Here is a 10375-nt window from a genome sequence, read left to right on the forward strand (position 1 = left end):
ATCCTAGTACAAGACACTTAACTTCAGCAGAAGAAAACGGATCTCTGGCCACAGATTTCCCCCTAGCCAGATCCAGCTTTCTTACCTCTCCAAAAGAAATCGTGGAAGAGAATATAAACAACTCCGAACAGCATATTTCCATGCTAGCAAAATGACTCAGAGGTTATAGCAACGACTCAATGATTCATTCAGAATTTGAGTGGGAAAAGAAGTTTGTCAACCGTAAAGGGTTTGGTGTGGAGTATGGTATCCTGGCAGTGTTAGCTCCAGGCTAGAGTTATTTCAGTCTTGTTCTCTCCATGGTCCCAAAGATGAGTGTTTTTAACAACACAATTTTAATAATACATGGATTCGTAGGAGACTGGGGAGGATAGTATAGTAATATGTTACTTCTTACCAAGTAGTTTTCTTATTTTCTTTGCTTCTGGAGAAAGTATTGCTTTTCTTAATTGAATCCTAGATGAATCATCAATCTCGTTACTACCTTTTAACAGCTAGTCCACCATTTCCTCCACATACCTACAGCCATTCTGCAGTTCAACCTCATCAACTTCCTGAGGAAATGTACTTGCACGTGACATTGAATCAGCACCTCTGAAATTATATAATGCAGAATGACATGGCATATCACTTCAGATAGGCAGCAGCTATAAACTGGGGCCAAGGAAACCAGAATTATTCTGTACCTTCCCACTCTCTCACTCATCAGATTCAGAGTCTCCAGTACTCAAGTCCAAAAAGGCCTGCTCTGGGGGTAATTATATCAAGATAGATATTTATATACTCATATATCACATAATATGCATACTTTTATGTTACCTTTCACCTAGCCTATATTGTAAAACTATTTCATTTATTTAGCTTCATGGTAAAATGAAGTGTCCAATGGCAGTGCATTTTACTGAAAAGCAAAGCCTACCACTTAAATGCCAACAACTTTTTAAAACATTTATACTGATTTTTATGGAATTCTTTTGGAAAGAAATTACATATATCCTTATTAAGCAGTAGTTAGTGGGTATCATTTAAATTTTTCTTGTTGATTTAAAGTCTTCATTGAGAATAGATCTCATTAAGAATGTATGTAGATTGACTACCAAATGTAAAATAGATAGCTAGTGGGAAGTAGCCACATAGCACAGGGAGATCAATTCGGTGCTTTGTGTCCACCTAGAGGGGTGGGATAGGGAGGGTGGGAGGGAGACGCAAGAGGGAGGAGATATGGGGATATATGTATATGTATAGCTGATTCACTTTGTCATAAAGCAGCAACTAACACACCATTGTAAAGCAATTATACTCCAATAAAGATGTTAAAAAGAAAGAAATGTTAAAAAAAAAAAAAGAATGCATGTAGATTGAATCTGTCTCCTTTCTTATCTGCTGTTCTTGCCTTCCTTCTAATTTTTTATTCTAAATTTCTACTTATAGAGAAAACAGATAAAGCTTCTTAACCTCATGTACAGTATACACAGACACATCAAATTAAAAGTCAATATACTCAGTCTTGTGGAATCAATAATTGTTAAGGGCACAGATTCAGTACAGAGGTTTTGTGACAATTATTTAGAGAACTTAGAAGCCTTTTCCACATAATTCCAATTCAGGACTCTGTTCCAAAGGGTTTAGATTACTGGCAAGGTGTTAATGTGATTTTATACTAAATATAAAAGGCTCTGTTCTTCAAACTTTTTGGCACATCTACAAAAAATAGTAAATGATACTTCTTTCTGAATCTGAAAAGTCTTCCTTCCCTACATACCAATCAAGGATGCCCTAAATTAAAGTATCACATTAAGCACTGAAGATTAAATTGTAATTTTGGGGCTTCATAGTGGATAAAAAAAAATATGTCATACTATGGCAGCTTGAAAATATACGGTCTCCTATTCAACAAGATTTAAATTTAGGAATTATTAGCAAAACCTAATTTATTCTATTTGTAGGTTCAAAGGCAAAAGATAATTTCTGAATGATCATTTCCAAGGGTAATTCCCATATAACCTGATTTTTGAATAATCTGATTTTAAACATATTTGAATATCTGAAAGATTAGATATATATAATGAATGTCAACTTCAGAAACTATTTGCAGGTATTCTGATATGAATGCACACCAGAATCAGAAGTATCACTTATTTATGCTTAAGCATGTTTCTAAATTGTTTCCCTATTTGCTATGCAAAAATACAATAGTAATATTAATAAGCAAACATCTAAATGCTCATTTGAAACAAATATTTAAAAAACTTAAACAATCATCTCCATTTTAATTTCATCTAGCTCTTTATGAAGCAATGGTGGCTCTGAAAATCTCACAACTCAGTTCACAGACCCAGTCCCAAATATTTGAACATTCTACCTCCGAGAATTCTGCACATTATCCCATCACTCTGTTTCATAAGTTTACAGATGATTAGATTCTATCTGAAAAGATGCTCTCAGAGATAGACTAAACCTTGTCTTGCTGTGCAAATAGACTGACCATACAGTCCACTGTGTCCAGGACAACGCCTGTTTATGTCAGTTATACTGCGTAATCTTGATAATGTCCCCATTTCACGCAAAATGTTTTGGTTTAAGCTATAAATTATATGGTCACCCGACCTATTAGGTTAATTCAGAGGCAACATAATAAATGGAATGCTTTTTAAAAAAAGAAAAGGGAATGGTTTTGCTTCTCCAACCTAAACTTGAGCAACTTGGGTTCTTAGGAGGAGAGGGTAGAGGTACCAAAAAAGAGAAAAGAAGAACAGAAAGTGATGTAAGAATATTTAAATTTCTGCTCATAAAAAGAGAGTGAACTTCGAGGTGGAAAGGCTGCATTATCACTCAACATGTCTCATGCCTGCTTCTAATCTGGCAGTTCAGTAATATGTGACATATTTTCCAAGAATCAAAATAACATACAGAGTAAGAAGGTATTTAGAACTGGGTCATATTGGGACACACGTTTGCAAGATTCTCTAGGATAAATTCTTTTTTTTTTTTTTTCTTTTGGCTGCACCGCACGGCTTGTGGGATCTTTGTTCCCCAGCCAGGGATTGAACCGCGGACCTGGCAACAAATGCACCGAGTCCTAACAACTGCACCACCAGGGAATTCCCTGGGGTAAATTCTTAAAGTGATATTCTACACTCATCGTTTTGGATAGTACCATTTCTCTTATAATATGCCTTCTTCCAATCCAAGAATATATGAAAAGTAAAAGACAGATTATTACCTATTTGTGCTAAGGTTACTTATAGCTTTAATAACCCCTGTCCTATCTTTCGCTGGTTATTTTTTTAATAGCAAATGATTATGATGTTGCTGCTGCTGATGCTAATGATGATGATGGTGGCGCTGGTGGTACGAAGATGAACAGACAATGATTTCCAGTCATACAGCGTGACAGATAGTCAAACGCACATTTAGGGAAAGTACTAGGAATAACATCCAGAGATTTAGAATTTAACTATGCCATTTATTAGTTGTGTGAACTTGAACAAATCAAAGTCAGTTCACAGCAAGTCAAGGTTAACATTCTGTAAAACAGGGAGATGGACCTCCAGAAGTAGATCTAACTCAGTCTAGAAATTTCTTGAGTTTATTTTAAGGGTACAAACAAACAAACAAACAAAAAATATATATGTGTGTGTATATATATTTTATATATATATATATATTCTCTGAGCAAGCTTAGCAATCAGACACTCTTCACTTCTAGGACATCACCCCCCAAATTTCCTCCTAGAGTTTGCCAAGGGACTCCTCTCATGGAAACAATTACACTAAAGATGCAGAGCCACTTTTTTTTTTTTCAATTCAACCATTCATTCCTTTCCCTTTCATTGAGATTCCAGAGTGAATCCAACTTCTTGGTTTCCAATTGTCTGTCCTATATTGTTTTAGTAAGGTATCAGCTAGTTATTAACTGTGATATTTTCTCTCCAGTCTCCTTCCTGACCTTTGATCTGTCTCCATCTCTAATTTACAGTTTAGTTCCCTGAAGCAGAAACTATACCTAAAACTCAATATTTAGTAACAAACATTATGCCTGCTCTGAAAATATAGCTTCTTCTCATTGTTTCTTTGTGTGTGTGTGTGTGAGATTGATTATTTTATTTCCAGGTACTCTTCAACATCTTAACCCTTCATAGTGTTATGTAAGAACTTGTGTTAACTGAACTAATTAACTCAATTTTTTAAAAATTGTGGTTAAAAAAAAGCCTGTAATATAAAATTTACCATCTTAACCATTTTAAAGTGTACAGTTCAGTAGTGTTAAGTATATTCACATTGTTGTACAAAAGATCTCCAGAACTTTTTCGTCCTGCAAAACTGAAACTCTATAACCCATTAAATAACTCCTACTTCCCCATCCTACAAGGGGCCCTGGTAACCACCATTCTATGTTCTGTTTCTATGAATCTGACTACTTTAAATAGGTCATATAAGTGGCATTTTTAATTTTTAAAAATGTATATATGCTGTCACTAAAGTCATGACTTTTAGATAATTTTATGTATACAATAAATGTATACAATACTTTACAATACTTTAATTCTTCTAAAGAACTTTCACAGATTAATCCCCGCCTTATCCTCAACAGATACATTTCCAGACTCCCAGTGGATGCCTACAGTGGATAGAACCAAACCCTGTATATATTATGTTTTTTTCCTTTACATACATATCTATGATAAAGCTTAATTTATAAATGAAGCACACTAAGAGATTAACAACAACAACAATAATAAAACAATTATAACAATGTAATATAACAGTTATGTGAATGTGGTCTCTCTCTCTCTTTCTCTCTCTCTTTCAAAATATCTTATTGTACAAATGTAATACCTTCTCCATCTTAACTAAGCACTTATCACACGCTGTGGCCACACCTTTTGCAGTTTGAGATGTGACAGCAAAACTAGCACAAATTTCTTTTTCCTTCTTCACAATTTCACGGACGGAAGCCTTGTTCTTACTGTAGACCTTAGCGACATCAGTATATGATTTTTTTCCTTTTCTTATTGAGCTGATGACTTCTACCTTTTCACTTAAAGGAAGCACTTTACTGCTTCTCTTTGGCATATAGGAATTGCCGGCATCACCACTCTTTCGATTTGGGACCATTATTAAGTAAAATAAGGGCTACTTGAACATAAGCACTGGGATTCCACAACCATCAATCTGATAACTGAGGGGGCTACTATGTGACTAACGCTAATGGGGGGATACTCTGGACACAGGATGACTCACATACCTGGGACGATGTGAGATTTCATCATGCTGCTCAGAATGGCGTGCAATTTAAAACGTATTGTTTATTTCTAGAATTTTCCATTTAATATTCTTGGACTTCAGTTGACTGCAGGTTGCTGAAACCCTGGAAAGCAAAACCACAGATAAGAGGGGACTTTACTTTAGCTCCTCGTTATTCTCTACTTCCTCTCCTTTCACCCTCCTTCTCACACTTCCCAGGCTTTCGACCTTTTCCATCATGGCCTCTAAAGCTCCATCCCACTGTAAATAAGCACTTTGTACTCTTTAACAGAAACTTCACTTTCCCTGGAGGATCCATCTCTCTACAGTCCTCTTTTCTTTTTTTTTTTTTTTTAATTTATTTTTGGCTGCGTTGGGTCTTCATTGCTGCACGGGCCTTCTCTAGTTGCAGCGAGCGGGAGCTACTCTTCGTTGCGGTGCGCGGGTTTCTCATTGCGCTGGCTGCTCTTGTTGCAGAACACGGGCTCTAGGTGCGCGGGCTCAGTAGTTGTGGCTCCCGGGCTCTAGAGCACAGACTCAGTAGTTGTGACACATGGGCTTAGTTGCTCCGCAGCATGTGGGATCTTCCCGGACCAAGGATCGAACCCGTGTCCCCTGCATTGGCAGGCAGATTCTTAACCATCTACAGTCCTCTTTGTTCTCTCACAACTCACATAGTCCAAGGCCATCGTGATGAGGTGTAGGAAGGAGTATATTAGTTAATAGTCTTTTGATTGGTAGTAATAGAGGCCCAAACTCAAATCTAGCTTAGGGTTAAAAAAAGGGACATATGAACTTACATAACTGAAGAGAGGCAATCTCAAAGACACAAACGGTATCTGAAATATCCCTCCAACCTTCAACCATTATTTCCACTTGTGCCTGCTTGAATTAATTTTCTCATGATTCTATTGCAATCTTCTTCTAGACAGTGGGTAGGACAGCTACTGATAACCACAAGATTACATCATCTCTCTCCTCTTTTCAAGAATTATGTCCACAGTGCACGACTCTAGTTGAAATAGTGTGTGTCACAAAACTATTCTTTGGTCCAGTCACTATCTATGGAGAATACTACACTATTGGTCCAGCCTGGGACATGAGAAACATGCCACTGATTTGAGAGACTGGACACCAAAATTCATAGCTCCTCCAAAAACATATAAAGTTCATATTTCTAAAGAAAAACAAAATAAGCTTATCTACTAGAGAAGAAATGGTATTCCCCTGGCACATCACGTTAGTTTTAAATAGTTTATTCTCCATCTTCCTCTAATAAAAGCAAACAAACCTCTTGTCCTTTGAGACATGTCATCCAGCCCTTATTCTCTGCCATCTACTGCCATTAGTCAATACCTAGGTGGTTTTGGCACTAGTCTTTCAAAATATCAGTCATCATATTGTATGACTTCAATGTCCACTTAGATGATGTATCCAACAGCCTAAAGTCCTAGATTCACAGCTCCTTAACCTCCTAAAATCTTGGGATGTTAATCTTGCATTTTCTGAATCTTATCAACCATGGAACTCTTCTATTTAAAAACCTGAGGATTCTAGGGCTTCCCTCGTGGTGCAGTAGTTAAGAATCCACCTGACAATGCAGGGGACACAAGTTCAAGCCCTGGTCTGGGAAGATCCCACATGCCGCGGAGCAACTAAGCCCGTGCACCACAACTACTGAGCCCGTGCTCTAGAGCCCGCATGCCTCAACTACTGAAGCCCATGTGCCTAGAGTCCATGTTCTACAACAAGAGAAGCCACTGCAATGAGAAGTCCGTGCACCGCAACGAAGAGTAGCCGTAGCCCCCGCTCGCCACAACTAGAGAAAGTCCGCGTGCAGCAACAAAGCCCCAACACAGCCAAAAATTAAATAAATTAATTAATTGATTTTTAAAATATTTAGGATTCTAATAATACAGTCTCTGGGTACAACCTCCAGCTTCCTACCAGCATATACATGAGGACATCAACAGAAACAGCAAACTCAATGTGTCTAGTTGATAATTGCTTAGAGCCTAAGATTGTGCCCCAGGCACTGCTATAGCTCATGTACCTTGTCTTCATCTGTTTGCTCACCTCCCTGGCCAGGAGCAGCAGAAGGTCCATAGCAACTCCAGCTCCCAGCAGCTCTCTTTCTTTTTATTTTCTGAGTCCTAGACCAGGCACGTGTGCAACAAGATGTGAAAGGCATCAGTTTCCTCTTTAGATTACCCATGCTGCCAGACTTAGATGCTAGGAGAGTCAAACAGGGTTCCCTTTGCTGGCATGTGTTCCAGTTTACATCCCCAGGTTCCATTTTGTCCCCATGGGTCTCATTTTCCATTCTCCTTCCCCTACTTCAGGTCCAAATTTCTCTCCCACCAACTTGTCCTGCTGACCTACAGTGACTTCAGGCCCACCACCATATGTAGAGGGGCCTTCGAGAAATTACTTCACCAGTTCCCCTTCATGATGATTAGTGACGTTTTCCTGATCTTGCAACCATCACTCTTTGGACCTTTGTGCCTCCAGAGTCTCCCACAACTTTGTACAATCTAACTGCTACAATAAATCCATTCTATATCATTTGTAGTGGTTTTTCTTCCCTCATCAAACTGTAACCGAGACACCAAAATAAAGGCTATTTTACAAAAATCTGAGAAGTTTCTGTAGAAAAAAAGAGTCTTAAAATGCAAAAGAATCAAAATCAGAGGAGATTTTTATATTCTTAGATGTGTCTCAAAAGTTCTGATTTGATTGAAAGTGAGGGGAATAGCAGGACTGAAAAACTAGGTGCTACCTGTGAATTTTAATGGCTCCACATCACTTAAGGACAGCACTTATATGTATTCTTATGCCTTTTTTCTCCTTTCCAGATACAATCCAAGTGACAGAGATCTAAGCTAATTGAGACAGGTGAGGGATAAACAGAATCATAAATGAGTTTTTTACTACATGGTCCTATATGTTCCTCCACCAATTTCAACCAAACATTGTATATAATTTAGATTTTAATACAAAAATGGAAAATTAAGCCTGTCAACTGAAAAAAATGCACAACCTAAAAACTGAGAATTATAATTTATTCAGCAGATATTCTGAGGACTTTAAGCCCAGCACTAGATCTCTCAGATAGCTCTAAATGACTTTTCCAATGAGGTAAATGAAGAGCCAGAATATATTGGAGTTTTTGTAACAAAAACCAGGTAATTGGAACATCAAAAAATTCCTGTTAATGGAAGAAAACCAGACATCTCAAGTTAATGAATTTAGTACTTTTCTATGTATGGGGAGATGCAAAAGTCTGGACTCATTGAAATTTTCCTTTGATATGCATCTCAGCTATCTGAGGCCAGTATCCCATGCTTTCTTTTCCTGAGTCTCCTCAGGGTGCATCACTGAGGGTGGATGGAGTGGCTGACTGCTAGATGAGGGTCATCCTGTTTCCATCTTGAGTTTCCTTGGGACTCACATCAGGGGTGGTTGTAATGTGATGACTTAATGGCTGCAACATCCTTTGTTTACTGATATGGCAGGCAACAATTTTTCACTCAGAGTCCATTTATTCACTTATTCAGCTTCTCCCCCTCTGGGGACCTCAATAAGGTTATAATAAAGTATTGTCTAAAATCATAAAAACACAATAAATAAAAAGAACAAGAGAAAGACAATCTAAAAAAAGTACTTCAACACATTTCTGGAATATGGAAACTCGGAAATAATATTTTCTGCCAAAGCTGTAACCCAAAATAAAAGAGAAGGGGGCTGCAACAGATATGGAAAACAGCCTGCCCAGCAGAAATCTTGAGAAGCTTCAGATTAGAGACTGCAGGCAGAAGAAAGGGCAGGAGAAAATGGGGCTGAAAATAGGAAATTCATTGAAGACCTGTATATAAAACAATCAGACACCCATCTTCTCATCTAGGATAACCCATAGTCAGACATTTCACACTGATGTCAGAAAGCATAGCCTTCCTCCTAGTATTTGCCAAAAGAAAAGGCAACTGGCTCACCTCCTTCTCACTATATTGTAAGACTTCCAGCCAACAAATCTCTTTCACATACAATGCACACCATCAACCTTGTAATTCTCTCGGTTGTAAATACAAATGGACAAGGAATGAGCACCAGAAAATAGAGCTGAGGCTACAGGTAACAGAGGAAGACCAAGTTGAATAGAAAATTGTCCCCTAAACAGAGAATATTAAAGAAGCAGAAGAGAGCTTTAGGTAAAACTTTAGTGTCCTCAGGTAGAAAATAGTGTATCCAAAGACCAAGAACACAAAGTTATGAAAAAAGAACAACCAAACAAACAAGAGTGTGTGTGCAGGAATTAATTGAATGATATCCCAAATCATAAAATGATTTCAAAATTTGAAAGACAAAGCACAGGTACTCTCCAAGAGGTTTAAAAGCAAAAGAAAACAAAGAGGAAAATGAGAAAAATCATCAAAATCAATAATCAACATAAGAAGTCCAATTACTAGGAATTCTAAAGAGAAGAGAGGGAATTATCAAAGAATTAAAACAAGAAAATCTACAGCAATGAAAAAAGACACATGGCTCCAATCTGGTAGGGTCTACCTGCTACCAATAGGATGAATTTAAAAGGAACCATACCTGGGCACATTATTATAAAACTTCAGAACTCCAAGGGTTAAAAGATATTAAAAAGCTCCAGAGAAGTTTGGGAAAAGAAGACTGCATACACAGAAATTAGAATCAGAAGCACTGATGCTTTTGTGTTTGTTTTATTAGCAACACAAAATAGTAGAGTGATGCCTTCGAGGTTCTGTGGGAAGCTTTTTTTCAACTGAGGATTCTCTACCCAAACAAATCAAGTAGGAGGGAATGATAAAGAACTTTTAAGTCTAAAACACTGACAAATTTACCTCCATACACCCTTTCTTAGAAAGTTACTTGAGGAGTGGTGACAGGTGGGAGAGTAGTGTGAGGTAAATCCTCATCCTTCATAGCAAGTCGTCGCTAGAAAGTGCTGAGGTTAAGTCAATGAACAGCATTATACAGGATTTGTTTGGAGATGTGGAGCCAACCACCACAATACCTAAAAACTGAAGTTGTAAAAGGGGTAACTTCTAGAGCACAGTCCCCAACCTTTTTAGCACCAGGGACCGGTTTTGTGGGAGAC

Source organism: Kogia breviceps, chromosome 9 (genome assembly GCF_026419965.1).
Source record: "Kogia breviceps isolate mKogBre1 chromosome 9, mKogBre1 haplotype 1, whole genome shotgun sequence".
NCBI lineage: Eukaryota > Metazoa > Chordata > Mammalia > Artiodactyla > Physeteridae > Kogia > Kogia breviceps.